The 27,449-nt window shown below is 43.7% G+C and overlaps 1 protein-coding gene across 4 annotated transcripts in view; it reads right to left on the bottom strand.

The window, feature by feature from the left end:
- Positions 1-27,449, bottom strand: part of LOC139104448 (uncharacterized) — a 230,150-nt gene that overhangs the window by 150,440 nt on the left and 52,261 nt on the right. For 2 of the 4 annotated variants that reach the window (XM_070659958.1, XM_070659956.1), the window contains exon 2: positions 14,108-14,185. The gene's annotated coding sequence lies outside the window, so the exon portion shown is untranslated. Of the gene's footprint in view, positions 1-14,107; positions 14,344-27,449 lie in introns of those variants that run through there. The other 2 variants (XM_070659960.1, XM_070659957.1) reach the window with 2 other exon arrangements.

Raw genomic sequence — 27,449 nt, 5'->3', positions numbered from 1 at the left:
AGCTGGGCGCATTCAACCGCGAGGGTTAGCCGGGAGTATGGTATTAACGCATCCGTACGCGGTACACAAGGGGCGAACGATGCGTTAGTTTCGCAAAATCGGCTATAAAACGTATTGCCTACGGTGGAGATCGCGCAACTCGGTAGTATTCATTTAATGTAGTTTGCCGCCGGTGGCCCCTCGCGATGCGGAAGTTGGTCCTTACAGCGTTTCGAAAACCTGCGAACGGCGTATACGTACGTTAAACTCCCGAAATTCACATTCTAATCAATTATGAAAATAAAATTCTGAACTACCTCAATATGGGTTTAATTTTGCTAAAAGAAAATGAAATACGGAGTTGAAAATAATTAAAAGATATTTTGATTGTTCCGAAGCTTCTAATACAGCTGTGTAATCTTCAATATACATATATGGTATTGAAATCTCGATATTAAAAACCGTCATCTATGCCAGTATTTGCATCTAAAAGGCTAACGTTTGGCACAGTCATTTGGCAATATAATTCGCCAATGCGTCGAATATTCGAAAAAAAAAAAAAAAAAAAAAAAACTCGTAGCATTAATACGCGTATTACATTTTTCGCTGTCGCGGCAATCATTATTATTGATTTTTTTTTTTTTTTGACAAGACTATCCAAAAGTAATTAAAGTTATTCGCCAGCTAATATTTAATCCGACCTGTGTTTTCCTGTAAACACCGGCGTTATCATAAATCTCTCATTAAATTCCTTTCACGAAGTTACAAGCGTTGTTTAGACACGAAAGAATACAGATATCAAATGGTATGCACTCGCATAACGACGCAACGCTTTCATTTAGATAACAAAGAGCACGAGATTGCCGTCGTCCATATACCGCGGACGCGTAGGGTGACCGGGCAAGGGGTAGAAAATAATCAAGCGGAGTGTGCTAGGTGGTGGTAGGAGGATGAACTACGCGGGGCCGACTCTGAAATATGTTGCACGCCGTAGGACGCCACAGTGGCGGCCGTGTTTGTTTAATTCGGTTTAACGCATTCGGAAATAGAAAGAGAAAGAGATAGAGAGAGAGAAAGAGAGAGAAATTCGCATCGACTAAAACCGCCACCCCAACCCCTTTTTATTCTACCGTTCAGCGCGTCTTCGTGCGGAACCGATTGCGTGCTTCCTTTTCGAAGAACGGAGGGTTAGGCCCTACATCTATTCCTCTCCCCTCTCATCCCCTAAATAGATTTGACGATAGTGTAAAATAGATATGATTAAGCGAACGACCATCGAGAATTTGCGGGTCCTACCGGTTTTAATCATATAAGTTCCGGAGGGATGATAAATTCACGAAGGAGCCCGCTGAAAGCGGCTGTGATAGAGAAAGGAGGCGAGATTCCGATAAGTTTCTTATCTCCTTCGAGTCGGTAAAGCGGTCCGATCAGGCGCGGGTATATAAAATCGCCAACAGTTTTCGATTAAGCATCGCGTTAAGGAAAGTGGCAGGTCACGTTTGTTCGAGCTACCGGGGCGTGCTCTCATTTACGAAGACGCAGCCGATCAAACGTTCAATTTTAAACGGAGCACTTCTCCGCGCAGTGTGAATTACGCGTAATGTGGAATCGCGCTTTCGCAATTCCGACCGTATCTTTCAGCCGTGGCGTTAATTATACTCTCGCGCGCGGATCATTTCACCTCGCGTCTCGTTGTTCAATGCAGCGCAACACAACCGCTCCCACGTTGTGTTTGCTCGTGTAATAATCGTGTTAATAATCTGGTCGAGCGAGCCGTAGGCGAGAGGGACGCGCGAGAGCGTGCGGGGGAGTTGATGTTTCATCGGGACTTAGGAATCAAATATTTGCACGACTCGAGCTTCGCCTCGGTTTACACGGCGAAGCTCGCGAATCCTAAATACTCAGCATTTACCTCGACTCGCCGTCGGAAAACTGGTGAAGCGAGGAGTTGCGGGAGGTGGCCCCGCCTCGGGTGGAGTGCGAGTGACGGGTCTGGTTACGCGAGTACCGCGAGAGGGTTAATTTGTCGGTGCCGCACGTTCGCGCCGATTCGAAAATCGCAAGCCCCGCAATTATGCCGGGAGTGGCGCGCTTCAAAATAGCGCTGAATCAGCGGCTATTACACCCCGGTATACGAGCTCTTATTATTGCGAGTTAAATCGTCCGAGCGTTTATCATTCGTAAAGAGCCCACGACGACTCCCTAATTGGCCTTATCGCGCGATCGTCGTGAGAATGGAATCAACGGAACGAGCTCAAGAAATTATCACGTCCTAGGTCGCGCTCGGGGCACGAAACGTATCAACGATAATTTTTCCGCGACGGCACGTGGACGCGACCGCAGTCAATTTCTTTTCTAATTATTTTTTTTTTTATGGAAAAATTGCCGGACTCGCGTTACTTCTTTGACGATTTTAAATGTAAAAACTACGATCTTAAAACGCACAACTATTATATCGTGATTCAATACGTTTGGCATTCAGCTCATCCTGTCGCCGATACCCGCTCTTATCTTCCTCGAATGCACACATCACTTCGACATACGAGTTTGGCAATCCTCGCTACCTACCGACATCTAACTTATGTATATGTATATATACTATATGTATATCACGACGTACGTGATAGATGCTCTTCTGCGTGTCCGAACATCGCACGGGTGAAATGCATCCCAACAGCTGTTACCGTCGGAGGTACAAAAATGCTCTCAAGAGCAAGAGTGGAAAAGAAAAGGGCAACGTGAAATAAGAACCGGTTTTTTAATCTTCGAGTTCTATAAAATTTAAGACTAACAGCCCGTCGATATCCACCGTCCCTGATATCCGATGTCGACGCCTCTGTTCTCCTCGAACGGCTATCGATTTAACGTTCTCGGTCCTGTTTGTGGTTCTCGTGTATATCTGTCTTATATGTCGCAGGCTTATCGCGAAGCACGGTATATTTCATGAACATCTAAGTCCCAAATGCAGCGCTCCATGAAGCTCGTATCTGGCTTATTACCGATGCACTTTGCCAATTAATAATCAACAAATTAAGAAACTTAATAATCTAATCTAAAATATGTCAAAAAAACCTCTCTATTCTCCGCGTAAAAAGAGCACGTGTAATTACGTCTCCATTCTTTAGTAAATAATCTTTTTGTTCTAAAAGTGTTGCGTAGACTCGCGCAATTTTAATTAATTATCCGTGCTTGTTTTCAGGTAATCAGTGCGAGGACGAAGGACGATCTGAGAGGAGGAGGAGGCCTCGGAAAGGCATCGTGCATCACCGGAGCAGCTCCAGAGGTAAAAATCACTTTTTTAAAACGCAAAATCTAATAGCTTAAACTCGTAGCATCTCTACAATTAAATTTTATATTTTTTCTTTTGTTACAGATCGACGCAGCAGCATCTACCGCCGTCAACGCAAGTGTCGTCACCGCCGATATAAATAATTATACGAACCGCAGCCGGTTCGTCGGTCGTTCCGGGAGTTCCGTGCAGTATTCGGACGTAATTTTTTAGCATGGTTTTATTCTAAACGCGAGTGCCGGACAGAAACGCGCGTAAGTGATTAATAATTTTCGCGATAATAATTAATCCGGTCGCGTTCGCGAGTTTCTTGTGCGCGGAAGGATGGCTCGTCACGTCCCATCTGAGAGGAGGAGCAGGCTCAGGACGGGCATCCTGCATCGGCGGAGCAACTTTTAAGTAAGTATAAATTAAGCAAAAAATATCTTCTTTTTTTTTTATTAATCTCATTAATTAATTTACATATCTACATTAATATATTCTTTTTCTGTTACAGTCACCGGCAGAATTCGACAACTCCGCTGAAGCTCATGCAGATTGGTAAGTCGCATGATTTTATTTTCGTAGTTCATAATATGCGTCTCTTAAAAAATAGCGAGAGCGTAGCGCGCGCATGGTTTCTTCTAGTAAATAATAAAAATAATAGTAAGAAACCAACTATTTCGAAAGAAAAAAATTTTCTTTTAATTCGATCTCGCAGCGAAGTGACGCGAATTCCCGCGGTCGCGTCGGCTCGGAATAATCCGGCGCCCGTTTCTTAACAACGGCGAATTTGACATCGTGACAAATTGGCACGTACACGAGCGGCTATCTGTATCAAGCGGATGAATGCCCGTAACTGGCGGAGTAGGTACGAAACCCCCCGTCCCTCGCGCGTCCACACAGGCGCGCCTATGACATTAATACATCATCGATTGTCCCATAAACGTACACGCCGCTGGCGTGGAGTGCCGATATTCAGTTCGCTCCAATCGTTCTAGTCATTATGCACCGATGCAAACCCGCCTATTAGATACCGCCCGGCAGCAGTGGAGGCCCGTTCATGGCTACTTCGATTCTCATGTCACGTGTGTGTTCGGGCATCCATACTCGCGCGGTCGATTCACGAACGCGAGAACGTGCACGAGGAAACGGCGGTTATTGCGACATTACGCAGATAATGACGCGGACAAATAAGTATCCGTGATAGCGGCCGAGAGACGTTTTCGTTTCATTCAGCTGGGTATGCTAAAAAGCGAAGTCGGTAACGGATATAAAACATTCTCGTTTCGTATCTGAGAGATTAGCCGCGGGAGATATTTAATATCGGAAATTTGAGAAACTTGCGACAGAAAACGACTTGGGGAAGTATCGACTCGAAATTGCTCGGATAACGGTAACGTCTCGGCCAAGTTTGGGACAATCTGCGCAAAAAAAGTTCTTAAATTATACGATCTTTATCGCGAAACTTTTCCACGCCCGCGATTCATAAAACAAGCCCTCCGCGATACGATGAAAGAAAGTAGGAACAAACGCATGTATTACCGGCAGCTCGCGCGCTGCAACAAACGTCCGCGAGCAACAGTGAATAAAGCACTTCTTTTTACAACGGTGGCGTGACTAAGTCTTAAATAACGTCTCTCTTTCTGAGAGATTTTACAAGATTTATAGGTTCGGTAAGTGTAGCCGTTATAAAGCTGACGGTATAATAACTACATTTTCGTAGAATCTTAAAAACATTTTTAAGAATGCTTAGCTGCACAATCCCCTCTCGATTAGGCTATTAATATTTCATAACGTACCTCTTTCTCCCCGTTTTCAATTTCTACCGTATTCCAAATACATTTACCGTATTTATACGGTAATTGTACGAGATTCGAGAACTGTCGCGGCCGAGAACTATCTTCCTTATCCGACTTACCATTTAAATAAATAAAAAAAAATAAAATAAAACGTAAAAAAAAAAATTCACGTAAAGGAAAATAACTGTATATGAAATTTTTTGTTAAATCCCGCCCGCGACTTTATTCGAATCTTATCCGGTGAAATATGTGACGACTCGCAAATCGAATTTAGGGAAAGTTAACGTCAGCACTAGTATCTGTAGTCTTCGCGCGACGTTATACGGCTTCGCGAAATCGACAGGAAAATCCGTAGTTTATTTATATCGGTGAATACGTCGCTTGTGAGTAAGGGAGGATTAGAGAGGTCACAAATCACGGAATTGAACAGATTAAAATGGACATTCCCGGAAAGCAAAGATACGAGAATCGACCCAACGCGTCCTGCGTGCACGCTCGATTTCATTTTTTTTACATTTTTTTTATATTTTCTTTTTTTCCTTTATCACTTTATCCACGGTACAAAAGCACTCCCATTCATTCTACACTTAAAAATAAAGTTGAAAAATATCTCAAAACTATATTAAATCTAACATTCTGCATCTGCACATTTATTCGTACCTGTTCAGGTTCAATAAAAATAATTCTTCGCTCGCTTGATTAATATTTAATTGAATTAATCTTCTCTCTCAGTACTGTCATAATTTGAAGCTGTAATAATCTCAAGTCTTATCGCTTTATTTTTTCAACGACGTACTTGTCACAAAAATATATTTTTTTTATGGTTTCAAGAAGTCTTTAATTTTATATGAAATTACAAAAAGAGGAAAAGAAGCACCGCGAATACTTTGCTGTTCATTCGATACGATTGTCAATCGCGAATCCCGCATACGCGGCTTTTATTCCCGCTCGCAAATCTTAGTCGCTGGACTAGCTCGCGGCACGACCGGGACGAAACTTAAACGGGGAACCGGTCGCGATCCGTAAGGTAAACCTGTATGATCCGTGCACGGTATCGCAGCCAAGATTCGGCCCCTCACCCGGCGAACTTTCAAATTGGCCCCGGCCGACTAGAGTAGAGACGAACCCCAGGCGACTGTCGCTCGCCGCGATCCACATCAAATAGACTCTAAATAGAGCAGGCGACCGGCTACGATTACGGGCGGCGGGGCCGGAGAAACGAGAGTATATCACAGTTTCCGTTGCGGGCTGAATTTCTCCATTAGCCACCCTATATCCGCAACAGACCCAGCTGGAGGCATGGCGAGCGCACGCGTACGTCCGCGCGTCTAGGTATGCTCAAACACAAATATCGAGTTCGCCGTGTGCACGCATACACGCGCGGTAGGTGCATATACAATTTGCAAATGCACACGCGGCCCCGAAACACGCACGTAAACGGACGAGGGATACAAATCACCGGTGTAGAGAGGGACAACACCGAGGGGTGGTGCCTCCATGACATACGCGCGTAATTGAATCGATGAATGCGTGTGCGGCGTTATCATATGACGTTATAACTCCTGCACGCGATTCAATAAAGTCATTGAAAATCATTTCCGTATTACTTTTTTTCTACTTTGTCAAAATGGCAGGGATTACGGTACGGCGTCATTAATAGCGGCGACGTCGATTAATAGTCAACGATTTTCACGAGCGGTACGTGAAATATTCGCACCTTCGATCGCGGTCGCGCGTAGCTACTCGTCGAGGTATAAAATTTTATTCCGTAAGCAAAACGGAATAACACCCGAGCAACAAAAATATTAATATTCCGCAATAAGAATTATTCCCGATGAAAAAGTTTGCGAGAGAGGTATATTTTACCGAAATTCTTTCGGCGCGTAGGAATTATTAAATCATATACGCCAGGGTTAAACAGATCGCATATCATTTATGTGATAAAGAAAGGGGAATATATATATGTATATATATACGTAAATGTCTGAAATTGATCCAGATTCCGTCAATAATAGGAGTTGCCGTAAATCTGGAACACATGCAATATGTAATATATATTGTATACGTAATGTGTTTCACTAATATGTTAACTAATATCCTGGCTGTATAGCTGCACCGCATAGTTATCGTCTGTTCGTACACACACCCGGGTATGTATACAATTTGCAAATGCACATGCAATTCGATACACGCGCATAGACAGATTGCGACGCAAATCACCGCCAACATTGATAGAAAGTGGTTTCGTCTAATTAAATTGATTATATTTTAAGAACGAATCTCGTCGTTTAAACGTTTCCACATAAATTGATTAATTCTTAGCGTGCCGTCCGGCGTTGCGATTCCGTCTATAATCCTTTCTTTTTCCTCGCGTTTATAATATACATACATCTAGGTACGTACGTGCGAGTATCCGCAATTACCTTATTATTTTCTGAATAGTGAAAACGCTATTATCAAGAAATATGTTTTCATTAACCTGCCCCGCGTTGCGATTACACAGTAATTAGCATAATCCTCCTTGTTTGCGTAAATTGCAATAAGCGACGTAACTGATTACGTTCATGAGACTGATGCGTCTCTCAAACAACAAACGGACAAATGAAGCAATTGCTTTCGTGAAGAGGCGGCTCTCGTTCAACATTGCAAGTGCTTTTTATTACAATGTCTCGGTTAACTGAATTATGTTAATAGCAGTGACCGGATATGCAAAACTCGCGCGACCAGAATATGCTAATAACAGCTCTGCTGGCTTTCCCTTTTTTTTATATATATAATTTTTTATTTATTCTTTTTTTCAATATGAAAGTCGTATTTAATAAAAAAATTTTCTCCCCGCAAATATTTCCATTTCGCGTATTACAGCTAGATATGCTTTCGGCATCGGTATTTTCTCAGGCGGCTCAAGTACGGAGGTATTTTATATATCTTGTGACACGAGTGGGACAAGATCGTTTTATCCCTTATATTTCTGTTTTTTTTTTTTTTTTTTTTTTTTTTATTTCTTCAGAAACGGAAAAGATTTTCTTTCTCGTCAAAATTAACATTTTCAGATTTTCTTTAAAATTATTAGTTAGTCTAATGATTAAAAATAATAATAAAAATATAATTAGTGAAATAAATTCTATTGCCCCATGTGGGAAACTTTCGTAACGAATATCTATAACTCGATGCAAACGTTCGTACGCCTCCTACATCAAATCGGCGGGCAACGGAAGAATTTTGCTACACGCTCGTTCGAATCTCGGACGAGACTAATAGAAGCGAAGTCGGAGGAACATTTAGGTGTAGGGACTAGCCAGCCGCGAAAATTCTTCGAACGAGTTTCGGGAGGGATCGTATACGGAAGAGAAACGGAGCCGAGGGAAGAGAAATACCGAAGAGGCTCGCGCGTACGGCGCCGAGAGCCGGGCATTTTTGAAACCGGGCGTTCGCGTGACTAGGTTGGTCGATGGTTTGGCGCCGCGGGTGAGGAAGAGAGAAGGCCAGGGAAAGCGGGAAAGATAGACGAAACGGTGTGAAAGCCAGACGAGAAAGAGAACGAGACAGAGAGAAAGAGGTTGGGCGTTCGGTGCGGGACGGTAGGTGTTCGTTCGTTCGGCGCTCTGGTTCTGGGCGCAGAGAGCGTACAGGAGAAGGCTGGTGGATCGATTCAGCCGCTCGAGTCGAGTCGAGACTATGCTTCGGGGCTCCGCGTTCTGCTCTGTGGCCTTTCTCGCTATCTCTCTCTCTCTCTCTGTGTCTCTCTTTCTCTCTCGCTTTCTCTCTCTCTCTCTCTTTCTATACGTATATACGCACACGCAAACCCAATGTTCTACACGCACACGCGCATACATGTATATGCGCGCGTAGACGTGTACCAGCGTACTCGTCTTCCACAGCAATATGCGTATGCATGCAAAGACACCCGCGGACTGATCACCATTCCGGTTTGCACGCCGCTCGCAAAGAGAGCAAGAGGGAAACGGAGAGAAAGGAACAGAAAGAGGACGGGATGCTTAGGAACTCCCGTACTTCGGACGGTGTTGGATTTCATCGGATTCAGCCGAGTCCGATTTAGTTTTAGTTGGCTCGTTTTGGAATTGCTATTCGCGGTCGGCGATTATGATGTTAAAGAAAAAAACCGTCTAGCGTTAACTCGGGAGAATGTTAAATATAGCAGAAAAAAATAGGATGCTTAAACGCATAAAAAATTTTAATATATAAAACTATTGCAAAGAACAAAAATGCAATTAAAAAAACGAACATGTAGTGGAGGTATCGCAAGTTAAAATTCTGTGCAGCAAATTATTGTATATTTATTGCGTATTTAACTTGCTATTTTACAGTATTTAATTTATTATTTTTATCAAATTGAACATTATTTATATTCTCCCGCTGTACATAATATGTGACCTTTTTTTTTTTTTTTTTTGCAGAGTTAATAAATGTGGAATTTTAATAATTCTCTATCAGTTCAATATTTCATAGCGGAATTTAATATTTTATTTTTAAATAAATATAAATTTGATTGAGTTTAATCAAAACAGATTGGATTTTAGTTAAATTTTGACTTCGTAATGCGATCCTCCAATTACCAGTACTTGACGACAAAATTATAAATTACATTTAATTATCAACTAATATTTACGCTTCTCCTCCACCCGAATATGTTATTCGCAAAGGTGAAACGGCGCACAGTTATAGATCCGTTTTTAATGCAATTATCACGTCACAGTGGTACCGTTTCATCGCGCTATATAAAAATGTTTATAGCGCGGAATTTTAAACGTTATCCTCGAGCAAATTCTGAAAGGTTTAATTACGCATAAAAAAAAAAAAAAAAAAGAAGAACTGCTGTTCTGGTAGCATTTTTCGAAAGTAGAGTTCGCGAGCTCGCGCTCGTCCTGGTAACTCGTTAGAAAAATTACAAGCCACGTCCTAGAATGGTAAAGGACCGGAATATTTAATATCTTCCGACAGTAAAATACATTTCGCGATACACCGTCGCAAAGTAACAAGTGCAATGCCCAACGTTGCGCTCTGTTTTGGGCGGCTACCGCTTATTATGAATGTTTGTTCCACTGTGTGTTTCATTAGCATTAACCGCAACGTTTTATTACTACTGGTGCTTAAGTATTTCGCAATTTATCTCACCGAAAGTTTTAATTAATAAAACATTACGCGTCGGGATTTGCAACGGCCATGCCTGATGAACGAATCTCGCCAATCCATGAAAGGGCGCTTCCGATTAAACTTCAGTTACCGCGTCCCCCCCGTCCATGCGATGCAACCGCGAACGCGTCACTTACGTACATAAGCGAATAAGACGATGTCACTGAAGAAATATTATTTTCTTTCATGTTACGCTGATCCTTCTTGAAATGGCTGCTCCCTCCCCCCATGTTACTCCTTACTTTTCATTGCGCCGCCGCTTTTCAGTCATCCCATTTTTCATACGCTTTTCTTGTTTGTTCGCGGCATGAAATAAATCGGTCTAACTGTCGATGCAGAAAAAAAAAAAAGAAAGAAAAAAAATAAACGTGTAAAAATGTCGTCGAAAACGGAGATAAAGATAAAGAACAATGTTGAAATAAGTGGCGCGTTTATTGCCGCGGTGTAATTTTCTTAAGAATCTGACGCGGTTCACGCACGCGTTCACTCCTGCAATTTGCGCGTACGGGCGTTCGCACGAATCGACCCGTGCACACACCCGCCACCCCGTAGGTACGTGCGCTTGAATGCGCGCACGCATGCACGCACGCAAGCACGCACGAGCATGGAAACGAAGCGGATGCGAACGGAGAGAAGAGGGATGCAGGAGAGAGAGAGAGAGAGAAAGAGAACGCGAGCATGAGAGATAGATAGATAGATAGATAGAGAGAGAGAGAGAGGCGGACATACTATACGATCTCTCGCCTCCGTAAGCGCTTCTGTCAACTGTACGTCGCTACCGGGGTGCACAGCCGCATTGCTCGCGCGCTGCAGTCAGCCTCCGCACCCTCCTCCTCTCGCCCGCACGTCCACCCCCGTGCCATCGGTCGTACCTGCAGTCGCAGCCACCACGGCACGATTGTGTGTTCCGCGGTGCATGCCGTTTGTCACCATTCAAGACGGTGACGCCGAATGCCGAGCGAGTTTCGCCACGAATCGACGACGAGAGGATTCTCCATCGAGGTCTCCCGGGGGTGGCGATGAGGCGGGAGGAGAAGGAAGTGCGGGCGGAACGCTCGCGCGTTTGCGGAAGGTGCCGAGTCACCGATTCCGACGATCGTGCAAATTTTAGACGAGCTTTATTTTCCCCTTTCTCTTTTTTTTTTTCTTTTTTTTTTTCCCCCCGTTCTATGTTATAATTTGGATTACACAGCCCGAAAAGAGGCAAATCGTTAATGAAATTAAGTAAATCAAGATAATCAGGTCTACGTCTTTCTTTTTATACGCGGCTATTACCATAAATCTGCATTTTAAATACAAGTTTGAATGCAGGAAAATTAAGCTCGTGATATGAAAGTGAAGTTTGCGAGTCGTGCAAGCACGTTTCAACAATTACGCTTACAAACAAAAAAAAAAAAAAAAAAAAAAAATAACCCGCTCATTTGCAGTAAATCCACATAATAAAATATCGCTGACAAAGTATTGGCAATAATGCGGCAGGACGTGCAAAAATTCTTTGACTAATTTGGAGACGGGATGTTTTCCGGGTAGAAATTCAATTGTAACATGTTGTCTTGAATGCAGAGACAATAATCGTTTTACAAGTGCAACGTAACAGTTTTAGGATCTTTAAAGGCACTTCTAAAAAGTAGTAACAGTTGGCTCTTTGTCCCGAGGATATGCGGCGCAAGTCGGGGGAAACAAAGGATATAACCGAATCCAATAGAGTCCTCCCTCGTCTGCGATGTACGCGGCGCGATCACGGTATCTTGTGAAATCAACAAGATTATCCATTGGCGGAAATCGCACCATCTGTGCATTGTTCACGCTTGCTGATCAGCGAGCGTACACGATGTCCAGACGGCAGTTTCTCCCGACGTTCGCGATAATCCCGAACATTACAACGTAATGCGAGCGACATTATTCGCGTTACACTTAATTTTTCCATCGCGTCTTTACACGGGCGAATTAGTCATTGTCAATCGCTGCGACCATATTCGCGAGCTTAAAAAGAAAAATTTACAACGTTTACTTTCGCACTCTATATCGCGCAAAATGGATTTTACGAATTCATCAGCTTCCTCTCGCGCTCGGGGCGCGTCATCCCGTGAATGCATGCGCGCTCTTCGCAAACAAACAGCACTTGGAAGGTTCTCCCGCGATGATATGCACGACTATTCAGGAGTGATCTAAACGTGCGTATAATAATTAAAACCCGGCTCCATCGATCGTCCGCCCTAATCGGAGAGCGCCGCGAGCGACGACCTGATTTGCATTTCAGCCCTCAGTCGCCGTCGGTGTTCCGCATAGTCTACTGCGAACAATGCTCTTGCAACAAGTGTGCGTCTGTCTAAAAAATCCGATTAGAGCCAGAGAGAAAGAGAGAGAGAGAAAGGGATAACGGAGGAAAGAGAGATGTAATGCGGCGTGATCGAAATGCGCCATGGTGTGTAGTCTACGCGAAACGATTGTCGGTCGTATAATCGTCACGGTCCGAAATTTTGCGGACTGACCAGCCCGCGGCGAGCCACCGTAACCGAATTTTGGCGGGTCCCCTCCCCCTCCCCCGCCTTTCCGCTTCGCGCTATACCTTCCGCCTCATCGATATTCTATTAATATTTCAATATTCCCGGCCAGATGCCTCAGACACGAGACAATATCTACGGCGAGTATGCATCTGTCGGTACCCTGACGCGGTGCCGCGAGAAACACGTCCGTCATGTGCAATAACGTAAGACAAGCCCCGGCGTTTTACGGCGGTACGTTCTCGCTGATCGCGTTACGTAAAGCGACCCGAAAGAACCACCCCAGGCACGATAATAGGATCCCGAGGTATATCGGACGCATCGATCGCTAATCAAAACGCAAATCTTTCCGCTTTGGGCGCCAATAGAAAAGCACCGCGATCAACTGTTAATCCTCGCGGCGAGGTGTCAATCCCTCCCGCGTACGTGACGCACGGAAATAATAAAAATGAGAGCTCGCTTTCGTTTTATTCGGCTATGAATAACCAATACGCTTCTTTATACATATTCTGTATTCTTCTCGCGCAATCGAGAAATCAATATCCGAGAATAGAATCTTCGATACGCGGAGAAAAGGAATTTGTTTGGAAATGGATATAGCTGTCTCCAGTTTTATGAACGTGGCCGGATAAAGGGCGAGAACGCGTTTTTTCGCATTGAACATTTTTTTTTTCTTCCTCTCTTGCCCGTGAAAATGGAAATCAACATACGGCTTCGAAATAGTCTCCTATTCTCAGATCGAAAACTGAAACGCGTCTTTCTACCTTGCGCGATCTTTTCGCGCGCAGACGGAAACCAACATAAGCACAGAATGGTGTCGACGCCCGTGAAAAATGTTGGAAATTTCCTCGCAGACGAGACGCCGCTGCTTCTCAGTTCGCGATGCAGTTGTCACGTCCCGTAACATAAGTTTTGTCCGTTTTTTTTAGTCAATACATGGGACTAGAGTTTATAAAATTTTCTTAATTATCCGGTTCGAATAGATATCGTAATTTATGAATACCAAAACGCGGATTTAATTTGTCGATAGTTATTAAAAAAAAAAAAAAAAGAAAGATCTATTTGGAGACCGATTTCTTAAACTGAAAAAATAAAATGACTCCTTATCGGTATTTCAGTAGTATTGCGTACTATATTATCAACTCCGCTAACTGTATAATAGTTTCGGTGGATAATATAAACGCAATTGGAGTACTCTAAAATTGAAAAGCCAATCATGATGCACAACTTTGCCCTTACTGCAACAATGACAATCGATCCAATTAAAACTTAAGTACAATTCTAATTTCGAGTTGAAGCGACGTAATTAAAGTTTATACATTATGCCTCACATTCTCGCTGCCCATAACGTGCAGCATGCAAATTGCACGTTTGCTATTACACTCTATTATTATAAATACCTGTTTCCCAACGCACCAATTTGCACCGTGAATTCGATTCGTCGTACGCAACTTTCTTCTGCAACCAGCTTTTCTACACTGAAACAAGAAAACGCCTCGTGTAATATATTCCACAAATATCAATGTCGCACACTTAAATATCTACGCGAAGCACCTCTAAGAATTTTCCTTATTTTTATTTTATTTTATTTTATTTTATTTTATTTAATAATGTGTTGCTTTTTTTAATTATCTTATTCTTTTCATCTATTTCTTTTTTATTTCAATATACAGTATGTACTATTTAAAGATCAAGATCGAATGAATGCATTCTGAATGATTGCAAATACTTCGTTCTACCAAAGCGTTCTAATAATGCCGCTGCCTATTCGGTACTAACGAGGCGTAAGCTGCCGGATGAACTAGTTCCATTGAGATACTTGAAAAGTGATAATACATTCGGAATTGACCGAGTTACTCGTTTCCTAACGTTCGTACAGCTTTAATATGTTATACATGCACTTTCGTCGAAAACTGAAAATTATGAAATTTTATGCTTCGTCAATCTATTGCGAGAGCCAACGTTAGGGCGCGGCGGAGCAGGGTGGGGGGAGAAACTTTCCATCTCAAACATCTAGAACATCAATCGCGCAAGTTATTCTCTATTAAAGTGCGCTGGAATGATGAACAGCCCCGGAGTACCGGCGTACGTTTCCAAGATGTTGTTCGAGGGCAAATGTAAGCGTCACAATCGCAAAAGCACATTTAGTTAAGATACTTAGCTAATCAGTAGATAGGTAAATCCGTTAATACCTATGTACATTCCCAAACAAAGCTAGGAACCATATCGGTTAGAGCTTAAGCCACTCGTTACACCGAGTTATTATCACTCGGAGATACGCGAATGCATGGATTGGCTGTAACAGAGCAGCGATAAGGGAAGCGTTTGCATTTCGCGGACGTACCATGTTGCATAATTACCCGCGAGAGTAATCGCAATCAACGCCTCTCATACACTCGCCGCTGCAACACAGTTCAACAACTTGACTCCCGCGTTTCTCTATTGTCTTCCCTTCGGTCGGCTTCTCAAAGATACGCACCGGTTTTGCCGAATAGATAAAAGCACCGCGGAAATCGCGCGTAGTCAACGTTGAGGGCGATTATCGCGGTAAGTAAATTAACTAAGATGAATACCGGAAGCGGCGATCGAAAAGGCGGTCAACACCGCGTATTCCCTCACCATCCTAACTGAGTAGATAAGCTAATTAGACGATTGAACGTTACTCGAGAAGCAAAAGCGCTTCTAACGAGCGACGTTGACCGCGATACCCCGATTGCGGAAACGCGAAACGATCGATGCACGCTAACGAGACCGTTTTCGACAAGTATTTGCGCCACTGAAAATGAATACGATCATCGACCGAATTATTAACGAGCAAGATAACGACGTTGCTGACAAATTGACAACGAGCGGACGGTCACGGAAATTTTTCAGGGATTATCTTAGAAAATATAATAACGCACGCTGAAAGGTAGATACGGCGACGGCAGCTAACGAACGTGACTTTAGCATCGTGCGCGTCGAATTTCACATGTACCGCATGTATATACCGCGCCGGCCGGTTTGCCGAAGACTGATTTCTTTTCGTTCTCTTATCTTTTGCCTCTGCCGCCTAAAATTACGTACGCTAGCCGCTGTCGCCGCACAAAAACGTCATATCTGTCCTTCGGTATACATATAGTATAATATTATACTTTATTAAAATTTAGTACATTATATACATAATTGTCGATAAAAAAAAAATAATTAAAAAACCGAGAGAGAAAGAGAGAGATTAAAACGTAGCGCTAACAAAACGACCTTATGATACTGGGACGAGAAAATATTTTTAAAATTTAATACGATTAAAAAATTATTCGTGAAAAAAAAAAGAAAAAAAAAAGAAAAGCTCGAAGATTAAATTCCTGGAAAATTACAGAAGAGAATCGTTTTCCTCGAGATAATCGTCTAACAATAAGTTTCAAAAGTGAACCGACAGGGTTGGGGCACCACCCTTGGCGATGATAGTAATAAGTGTCGCGTGGCGAAAGGGTGCTGGTACGCTGGCCCTTTCGGGCCTCCGGAGTGCCGTTATTAATGGAGAACGAAATAAATTTCGGAGCGCGGCGCGGCTTATTATAATCCTCGCTGTATATACGGTGCGCCTACATCCGCCTCATCCCTTCGCGTAGTCTCACCCCGGTGCTTTCACCTTTCCATTCCCCTTGCCGCCGCGTGACATGGCGGATTATCGTACGGTATGTCGAGGTCGTCGAATTATTCCACGGCCGGCGGTGCTCTTTTTAAGTCCGACGGGAATGCTACCTTCTCACGCATGAGAAAATGCGCGCACCACTTTAAACGCACTCTTGCGTGATGTAACAAAATTATAAATATATATCTACCCCTCGCCTTCGCCTCTCCCCCACCCCGAGGGGAAAAATCGAGTGGATATCCGACGGGCGCTGAAAATGACTTCGAGTTCACTATATGATACCGTTGCGTCAATATATTTGTTAGTCGAGCAACGTTTGTAATTTAGATGCAATCAAGGTCGGTTAGTTGATTCAAGTCGGGCTACTGCTGATCAGAAGAACGAGAGCGCGAGATAGATGCCGGGGCCCGGAGTCGCGATTTTCGTTTCGAACATATTTTCTTAAGATCAATAGCTACACCCTTCTGTCCTTTACAAGAAAATGTATTGCGCTCCAATCCATTAATTTAGATCCCACTCGTGACCGCAGACGAGATCGTGCGGTTGCACCAAGAGTCATGGTTCGAGCTGGAAACTCGAACGTCGAACAAAGTTGCCCGCGAGAGACCGCAATACTCTTCTCGCCATGCCATTCCGATACAATATTTACTCGGAGCTGGTCCAAAAGCGATTTCACGAAATAGTTGCATATTTTAGAGGCGAAAACAGAACATATGTGATTTATATTTACACACACGCCACCCTCTTACAAAGAAGATATTTGTATACCGCATGCATAACCGGGACTCAATTTCCTCGTAAATCTAAGTAATCGCCGAGCAATAGAAGATTTGGTTTCTCTCGTCTCTTCGTACGATGAATCATTTCTTATTTCTCATTCTATCGGGGGAAATATGTATCGAGAAATTGATTGCAATTTAAAGGGCCGAAAATATAGTTCGGTCGCTAAACTCACGATGACGTAGATACGTATCTTAGCTATAATAATTAATTTCGATTTGATTTATTAATCAATCTAATTAACAACGACGCGTTTTCATTTATCGCTGGTTAACGCGCTAAGCTTAGGAAATCTAATAACTTACTACGAGAACGATTCTACCACTTGTAGAAAGATTTGCAGGCGTCTAATCTGTGCGTTTTCGATTAATGTTTCATTAAGTTCTGTTGATCTTCCGGTAGCTTCGGAAGATCGACAGAGAATCCACGATGCCAAAGCACCTTGTTTCTCTTGAAAGATCATCATTCCGACGTTCTACTCCGCGATTCTCTCCGAGTGTTTATGTAAGAGGGCGAAGTTGAAGGGGGATGCGGGATCGAAGATGGCTGAGCGGCGTGTCGAGGTGCTTTAAGCCGGCAGCTTGGCGTGAAATTCGAAGAGAAATCCTGCCGCAGATGCGAACTCGAGATCATGGAATTAACCGATACGTCGCTAGCGCCGAATTTAGCGCATTTAACTCGTCTTCCAACAAACGCTTCTTTCCTTCTTAATAATGTTAATCAATCACCATGACGCTAGAAATTATATTCTACTACTTTCAACGAAATTTCATTAATTTATCCCCTATTTTAATATTATCAAGAACAATTATTATAAAATTTTTATTTGAACAATAATTTTACAGATTTAATTTAATAATTTTCACGTATGTACAATAGTATAAATACATATTTAGTATAAAATATATTTATAGACTGTAGAAAGAAATGATATTCACGCTAAAGGAGCATAAAAAGACTCGAGGAAGACGGGGGATAAAAAAAATATATATATATATATATATATATATATATATATATATATATATATATATATATATTCGCCGTATCGTTAATAGAGATAAAATTTGCACGTGCCGTTACCATAGAGTTTGACTTGCCCGTATAAGCCGTACAGAGAATACGTGTATGCCCAATTTCCATTATAGAGTCGGGAGAGTGTCGGGGAGCGAGAAGCTGCGCCCCGCGAGGCGTCGGACGATCCGGGGCGACGCGGAGGTAAGAGCAAGATGGTCTCGAACCGCAGGTGCAACCGTTCGCCGCTCGAACGCCGGTACACGACGCACGTGAACACGTATCCTACCTTCGTTTCTCCCCCTTCTTGGTTCGGGGTAACGTCGAATCCCACGGGATAAAACCAAGCCCGGGCCGTGTTCTCTTCCCTCCTTTATACGCGGTCGCGCCGAGCGGTTCCTCCGCTCCGTCTGGACCGGGCCGTTTATCCCGCCGAACTTTCAGCCCTACCGAAGTCTATGGGCGTCCGACCAGTTCTCAACCCCCGAGCCCCTCTTCCGCCGGCAGACGCCTGGCGGTTCCCGACCACCACTTGGGGCAGACACCCTCGGCATCCACGACCGAACGCCCGGGGCTCCGGGTTTCCTGAATATTTTATTTACTCGCCACCCTGCTTCTTCCTCTTCGCCTCCTCGAGTCCCGTGGCACTGCCTTTCTCTCTATCTCTTCATCTTGCATGCTCCTTTTTCGCGTCTCGGCTCCACCCGAGCGTCGAACGCTCGTCTTTCGCGTCTGCTCTAATTCGACTTTCTTCCCCGCGAAGGTGTTCTATTCTTTTTCGCTCTTCGTCATCCTATCATCCGTTTGCCGACGGCTCTTTTTTTTTTTATTTTTTATTTTTATTCCTAATCGTGTAAGTTTATCTCGGTTAAGGGAGCTCCCTAGCGCAGCGACCACTCGCTCACGGTTTCTATATACTTGTTTTCTCGGTGCAGCCGCGAGTGTGCGTCGCGCACACGCGTACGTTCACACGCAATGTATACAGTCACATTTATGTAGTGCCTAGCGTGCAGTTATAGCACAAATGCGAGTGCTGTACCACATAACGATTGCACGTTGCGTTTCGCTCTCGCTCGTTTTCCCCGAGTTTCCTCTCGTTGCTCTTTCCACGACTTTTGTCGAATAAACGCGATAACGTTCGTCCTTTACGACCGCGCGGGGGCCGGCCTATTCGTTTAATTATTCGCACTGTATCCAGCGTTGTAAATTTTCTAGGTTTATTTCCAAAGTTCTCAATAACGCCGGAGATTTTATAACGAACGAAATGACCAATTTTATTTTCCAAGTCGTCACGTATAACTCCCCGTAAAGTCGCCGAAAAACTTTTCCGAAAGTACCGAAATAATGGTTGTTTCGAATTAATGACTTGGCGATATTCTCGATTCTCAGTCGAATCAATGACTCGCGCGGATGAAGATCCGGATTAAATCTTAATCAGGAGACTTTAATAACGTACGTATTCCGTTAATTTATTTCGAACGCTCATTAAAATTTAATTTCGAAGGAAACGTTTGCACGTATATGTGTAATTCGCTCGCCCGTATCTCCTTACCTCCCACCCACCCCCGAGGCTTGGCCTCGCAAAGTTCCCTCAATCTTCGATCGCGCAATTGGTGGGCCATCGATCACCCGCGCTAAAACAATCGTCATTCGTGTCGAGGTAACTCTCGACTTCCCGCGGCTGCGGTCCAGACCGTCCGAGCGTCTGAGACACGACCAGAGTTGTATATATATATATCGTTGTACATACTCTCCCGCGAATTCCCACTACGGCCGACGCGGAAGCCGGATAATCAAATATCCGCGAGACCAGCCGGAACCAGTTACCGCGCGAAACAAATTCCCCGCGATCGCGCACATAACTTCTCATTGAATGTTATAACTTTGTTAAACCAGGCTCCGAGCCTCCCGAGCGGGCGTGCGGATGTAGGACGGCGCGAGCGAAACGAGATTATGCAGGATGCATCGTCCCTTCGGTTTCGGGCGCGGACTTCTTCGTTAATTTTGCATCGAGGTTCCGCATGCATCGTGCGTGACGCAGGCCTGAGAGCGCACGGCGATGCTTGCGCGCGGGTCGTACGTATGGGTGTCCACGTATATACGTGTGTGCGAGTACGTGTGTGTAAGCGCGCGTGTAGATGCGCCTGTACCGAGACCTAATCCGCGACGAGGATGGCCGGTGATTTCATAGGGAATTAATCGATCGGGAAGGGTAAATTCGTGTGCCGGTATTAAAGGATTTCCCCATGGTTGCTGATAATTCGATTGTACTCCCGTACATATACGCGTACACACGCCGCTAACTCCGCGTAGCACCGAGGCGCAGCCGGCCAGAACGGATGAAATCCGGAATAAATTCCTAGTTACAAGCGCGAACAAAAAAATAAAATCCAGCCGGCGTCGGCATGCCCGTCGTAAATTTCATGCCGTCGCGGATGCACCTCTGTTAGAAGATATACATAATCCAGTTCGTCCTGTTGTCGATGCTGCCGAGGTGGCGTTATGCAGATATGCATATACATATCGTGCGATGTATCGCGTTTGCACGTCTCTTTAATTTCGCGATTCTCTATCCAAAACTGATCCTCGCGAAATAATTCTCCCAGCGACGATATAAAAAAATAAAAATAAAAAAAAATTACGTTAGCCCGTTTTCTATTCACGCAACATGTATTATGTCTCGCGCGAATTATCCGCTTCGCGCGCGAAAAGAAGACGGCGTTTAATTTTTTAACTTAGCAGACGCCTGGTAAACGCCACGCATTCGTTCTATTTTTAACAACGCGCATTACTCAAAGAGAAATCCAACTGTCTGTAATATATCTCATTATCTTCCAACGCGAGAGATAATTAGCAACTTTTGAAAATTAAGATAATTATAAGCTAATGAACTTTATTCGAAATTCTAATTCATTAACGAAATTGCAGGGGGAGGAAAAAGGGATGGTTAGAAAATAAGGAAAAGAGGGTAATTTAAGCGTCACAGAGAATTTTAAGTCCCTTCCACTCCTATCAGTCAAATTACTTAACAATAGGTCCGCGCCTCTCGCGCTTTTCACACATCGTACGTGTATTTCAAACCCGCTACTTTTACCACTTTTAAGAATTTTCTGTAAAGCGTTGAATTGTGCAGAGGTGAGATAAAGAAAGAGAGAGACGGACAGGTGGCCGGAGGGGGTGGAGCGAAGGGCGAGCGCGGGCGTACGTGCCGCGCAAGATTTGTTCTAGTATTTATTAAATTATTAACGCCAGAGAACGACTGCGTCGCCGCGGGAAACGTCACGGTGGAAAATCGCGCTTAAGCAGCGCGAATGTCAATAGAGCGTATTACCAAGATCGTGTAGCCTCGCGTAAGAAACCATTACCCGCCGTGTTTAACATCCGCGAGGGAAAGCACCCGCTCCAATTAGCGGGACAGACCGTAAAACCCTTCCCACGCCGGAAATCAGCGCCCCGAGATCCTTATCCGCTTTGTAGCACGGGCGCCAAGAAAGCGCGCACCGCACGATAATTGCTTTTCTGCCGGTGGCACAATGAAAATATTGTTGCTGCCGGCGGCGCGGCGCTGATGGCATAAATTTAGCAGAAAAAATAGAAAGAGTAATCGCCTTATCACGTGGGAGCTCCGCGACGTTTCCCTATCCCCGGCGAGCTTAGGACCCGACGGAATACTTTTCGTGGCCGTTAGGTACCTCGGTCCGCGTTTACCGCATTCCGTCGATCTACCGACTTTGCGCGAGAATTTTCCGCGCGGAGAGCGTCGCCAAAAGACATATTCTCCCTAATTTCATACAGATAATTGTAAATTGTATCTATCGATATTTTTTTTATTTGCAATGCATCGCGAATAGATTTTCATTATCTTTTCATTAGCCCCGCAAATAGAAACCAACGCGCGCGGCGTATTAAGAAACAAAAAATATCGCCTTTTAATATGTACCATGCATGCTGAGGTTTAAAAAAAAAGAAAAAAAAAAAGCTGGCGCCTCGAATATACAGCGCGCCGGAAGTATGACAGAAACGCATAGTCATAAAGCGATAATAATTTAACTAACGATGACGAATATTCATAAAAAAGAAACGAGAAAAAGGAAAGCGAGTGGACGTGTGTGTGTGTGTATGCGAGTGCGGCGAGCGTACATAGTGGAAGCACAAAAGTAAATTACTACGCAAATGCTAATCAACGCGGTACACGAGTAGAAAAGAAAAGGATGATTTTTCTCTAGACTGCCGAAAGAATAATGCTCGCGCGCAGAAAGAAACAGCGGCAATTCCGGAAATAGCTTTTTGGCAATCCTTCCTAACATCTTGTTTACAAGCGTTACATAATTCGCAAATTATTTTTCTTTTGTATTATAAAATACGTGATAAAGAGATAGACAGAAAAAAAAAAAAAATTGCGTTGACTGGCTCACCAGCGAGAAACGTCGAAGGGCAAGGGACAAGAAGAAAGTAGCGCCTGCATGTGGTTGTCGAGAGAACGGAAGAGCGGAACTTTCTTTTTTTTTCTTTTTTTTTTATTAATAATAATAATAATAATCCGGGTAATCGCGGGATACATTCCCAGTAATACCAAGACCAGGCAGGGAAAAAGGGGGTGATGAGGGAGACGGGTAATAACAGCCGACGAATAATTTGCACTCCGGATGCTAATAAGCGCCGAGCACGCTGGGAAAAACGGAATGGAGAGAGAGAGAGCAATTGAGTATTTTCCCGCGGCCCGACCGAAAAAAAGTAGTGTTTGCGTGATTACCGTGAAAAAAGAACGAAGAGTGGAAGGGCGGGGGGAGGGGGGATCACGCTTCTCTCCCTTTCTCTTTTCTCCGGGGACAAGACCGAAGGCACTCGACTGCTAATAGGCTTAAGTTATTAAACGGAGGGTCGACAGGTGCAAGCATCGTGAACCGTCGCACGCTCTTTCGCAGTCGCGCGCAGGTTGGATAAGAGAGACGCGCCCTTTCGCATCCAAGGGCGAGGCCGCCCTTTATCCGCGAACTGCAAAATCATCGACGGCGAGGGGATTCGCGATTTAAGTCACGTCTACGCTTCCCTCGAGTTATCGGCGAATACGGATACGAGCGTGTCGGCGACGATCCACCCGCCCCGGTAACGAGACACGTGCCCCAGTCAAAGCGCGAACTTACGAACTGCCGCGCGCATTCAACGCATCCTTACGCGCCGAAACTTTCCGAGCGCGTACAGCACGAGTGCTTAACCCGTTCGTTACCGTATTTCAATCTGCAAGTTTCGTCATTGTCTTGAACTTTTCTTGACAAAGTTTCATATTTTAATATTTCTTTAAATTAAAAAAAAAAAAGAATTTAGATTTAAAAAAAAAGATTTAAAAAATGATAGAATATTTGTACCGATTAGAAACCAACGGTATAATTCATGGCTCTTGGTGAACTTCTCGACGTATCGTGGTGATCTTTTAACTTGGATCTCGCGTGGATTTCAATGTGCCGGCGCGTACCTGGGAAAAGCGTAGGGAGCGTTTCTCTGAGCGACTCTGATTTAGAATAATTGCGACGATGCCATTATGGCGCCTAAGCGGTAACTTTGGAGAGCGTTAATAAATCACGTCCTTCATTTTCTTTAAGACGAGACGCCGCCGTTGGGAAATGCGCATGTCTCGAGATGGCAAGGCGGTAATGCGGTTGGCGTTGCTGGTTTATAAGCGCTACTACCGTAAGCACTACGGTGTCGCGTATTTTCTGAATGGATCGCTGCGCAGCCTCCTTAGCTCTTGCCTGACTAGCGAGATATACGAGCACGGGCTCTTAGAATAACTATTTTCCTTGTTGAGTGAACATAGTACAACGCTTAATGCGTGTTGCACATTACACGATATTTACATAAAGAAAAGGGAGAAAAAAAATATTTTCCGGAATTAAATAAAAATAAACGGTGCTTGTACAGCGAACCGTAGGCACATTGACGGACATTGCTGTCTTGGGCATGAAAATAATAAAAAAAAAAAAAAAAAAAAAAAAAAGAAAGAAAAACCCACCTTGCTCCGACCCTTCAAATGTCGCATCCGGCAAGCATTAAAATGTATTGGGCAACATTTTGTGATTTTTCAATTTCTACAAAAATGTCACAGCTGTAGTAAATAATATTCTACATTTTATTTGAAAGTCTTCTTTTAGACAAATTTTTAGGTCGCTGTATAAATTTGTAACGTCCTAGCTTAAATATTTTCGTAAGGAAATGCTGTGGGGCAAATATTAATAATAAAAAAAAAAGAACATTTAGTTCAGCGGGTTAAAATAATTTTTTATACAAAATATATTAAAACTTTCCAATATACTTTTTATCAATTAATTTTTGACGCTTCGTTAAGTAACCGTAAATAAATTTATCAAGAACTTAAAGCCGGGCTTTTAATCTACTTTTAGAAACAATTACGTAAATAAGAGAACAAAATAAAAAAAAAAAACTTTGCTAATCTTAATCTACACGAGATATTGTTCCTCGACGAACCTTTGGAATGCAACTATACGCTTAGTAGTAGCGTTATCAAACGAGATTCGCACGTCAGACCGCGTATCGATCGTGTTCGCGACCACGACAGTTTCTCATCGTGCGCCGAGCATCTTATGACATGCTTTGCAAACAATATACGGCAAAAGCATCTCGCCGCAACGGAGAAGCCAGACTATTATGACCTTCTATCTCCTGCTCTCTCCCTTTCTGCCCCAAGAAAACCCGGCCTAGACCCGGGTGCATTATTCCGTCTCGCAGGAATCCGACGTATCGCGCGATCCTTCTTAGGAGCGACAAAGGGGGTAGCCTTCTACCGATATGAAAATCTCGCGAAAATTAAAAATCGGCGTCTCCTCTTGCCCGACTCTACCCGCCGTCCTCCTTCTTCCGATGCTATAAAGACGCTCGGGATGGAGGAGGAAAGGGTTGAAAAGACGTCGGCGAATATGTGCGCGAACGCGTTGTCGGAAGGACGCGAGAATGGAGGGTGAAAAGGTGGGATACGATATGAGTGGAATGCTTTACGGCCCCATTTTTCAAATCACCTTCCGCGCCTCTTTCCATCGCTGACTCGCTCTTATCTCGCTTTCTCTTTTGCTCTTTGTTCTACGTCGGTCATCCCTTTCGCGCGCGCTCTCTCTCTCTGTCTCTCTTTTCCTTTTGTTCTCCTAAATTCGGCTTGCACACGTACTATCCTCCCCACGGTTTGTATTTGCATACTGCAAAATCGCTCGCTTGATTTCACGGCAGCTCTTCGATCCCCGAACTAAAATTTAAAGGCGGCGCCGGGCGCGTGGTCTGTTCTACACGACGTGAGAGCATCATATTTTACGTGCGCCGCGTCCGCCCAACCTCGCCTGATTCCCTTTGTGTTACTCACGGAATCGCCTGCAGAACCGGCCCGGATATTTGCCGGACTTTCCTCCTTTCGCTTTCGCTTTACGCTCTTCCTCTTTACCCTTTTTCCACTTGATTTTCCTTTATTTAATTTGTACATACGTATATCGTAAATATACATTTTTCTAAACTCAAAGTTCACACCGACTAACCTATTTAATTAATTAATTCGTGTAATAAAAAAAAAGAAGTTAAACAAAATTTTCCTTGTAATACTTAAAAACGGAAATAATAAATTTTCCAACAAGTAAAAAAAAAAAAAAAAAAAGAAAGAAAGAAGAAGTAGTTAATTTTCAATATATTGCGAAACTCAAACAGTTTAAAGTCCGTTTGTTAAGAATTAGGAAACTAATACTTTTGTGGGACATTTTTTTCCTCCACTGTTAACACGCGTAATTCAAAATGTAAACGCGTGATGTGTGTCTAGTTAAATAAATGAAGCAAAATCTGTAATTGCGCAGAAAATTTCTCGCTCATGTTACTCGCAAGGGGTGACAAGTAGTCCGGAAAATTGTACACTCTCCCGTTACACTCTGGCCCTCGCTATCTCGCTTTTCCGTTCTTGCTTCCGTCCAATTCTCCGTTCTAATTTTTCCCTCGTAGCTCAATTTTTATTTCCTCAAAAGAGCCCTCCTTAAACAACCATACGTTTCGCGGACTCGCACACGTACGAGTTTATGATTAATCGTTGGAAAGAAAAATGCGAATGCACCGGGGAACAACTTGGGACGCACAAAATACTTGGACGTGCAAGTTACGAGGCGCATTTTTCGGTTGATGTATATCAGAAAGAGGGCGAAAAGGGGGAAAGGAGGGGGGGGAGGGGGGAGAAGACCACTTGAAAGACTGAAGGCTGAAGAAACGCGGAAGAGAGGGTGGGAAGTGGCTGACTTTTTGGCTGGACTCTTACAGAGAGGACGACCAAGGTATAAGAAATAATAAACGAGACCATTAAGCCTGTGGATTTTCTCGTACGCGAGAACGTCGGAGAACGAGGCGAAAGAACAAAAGCCGCAGAATTCACAGTCTTTACATCCCACCTTATATTTTCATACCACACTCCACTGCCTTCTCTTATTTTTTGCCTTTACCACCCCCCCTCCCCCTCATCTCTTTCTCTCGCAAATTTTTCTTTTTTTTTCGCCGTCTCTTTCTCACGTCGACCAGGCGTACACGTAGCCAAAGCTGTCGCAAACTCTCCCGTACACTTCATGCTGGACTTGATAAATTTATAAAACGTATCACCGTATAAAAGCTATACGTGACTTAATTGCGGCCGAAATTAGACGGCGAGAAATAAAATGAGCCTTACGCGATTCAACGTGCATAAAATTATATAATTTAAGTGCGTTTGCTTGCGCGACTTGAGCTTAGGCAAGTAAAATTAGAAGTCTAGACTAAAGTGACTAAGTTAAAAGTCTTTACAATATTCAACTATAATATACAATAGTAGGTACTTTTGTGCTATAAAAAGCAATCGATGCTACACTCCTCGTCAAAAAGTCCGGTTTAAATTTGCCGATCTAGCAGCGTCGTTCCTCTCGAAAACACGGAGCAGACAGGTGTCCTAAAAACGGAGAAGAGGATCGTGCTTAGAGTCGTATCCTCTGACAGGGGATAAAAAATGCGACTGTCGCTCTCCGCTCATTCGGCCGTTTAAATTATTACGTTCTCGCGAGATGATCGATGCTCGTATTCCGCATTTACACCGAAAATCCGGTAATCGTTCGTGTCTCGCGATGCTTTTGGTAGACAGAAAAATATTTTTCTCGGACTCTCGACATTTCTCTCACTCCCCTTCCCTCCCCCCATATTTGCTCTCTCTTTCGCCTACCCGCGGTTTTCTCTTTCCTGGTCTCTTCGCCTTTCGTAACACTTGAAACTATTTATTCGTCTACATTCGACGACTCGCCACCATCGATATTTCTACG

The sequence above is a fragment of the Cardiocondyla obscurior genome, linkage group LG07, assembly GCF_019399895.1.
Source record: "Cardiocondyla obscurior isolate alpha-2009 linkage group LG07, Cobs3.1, whole genome shotgun sequence".
Taxonomy (NCBI): Eukaryota; Metazoa; Arthropoda; class Insecta; order Hymenoptera; family Formicidae; genus Cardiocondyla; species Cardiocondyla obscurior.
This window is presented reverse-complemented; position numbering and strand designations above follow the sequence as displayed.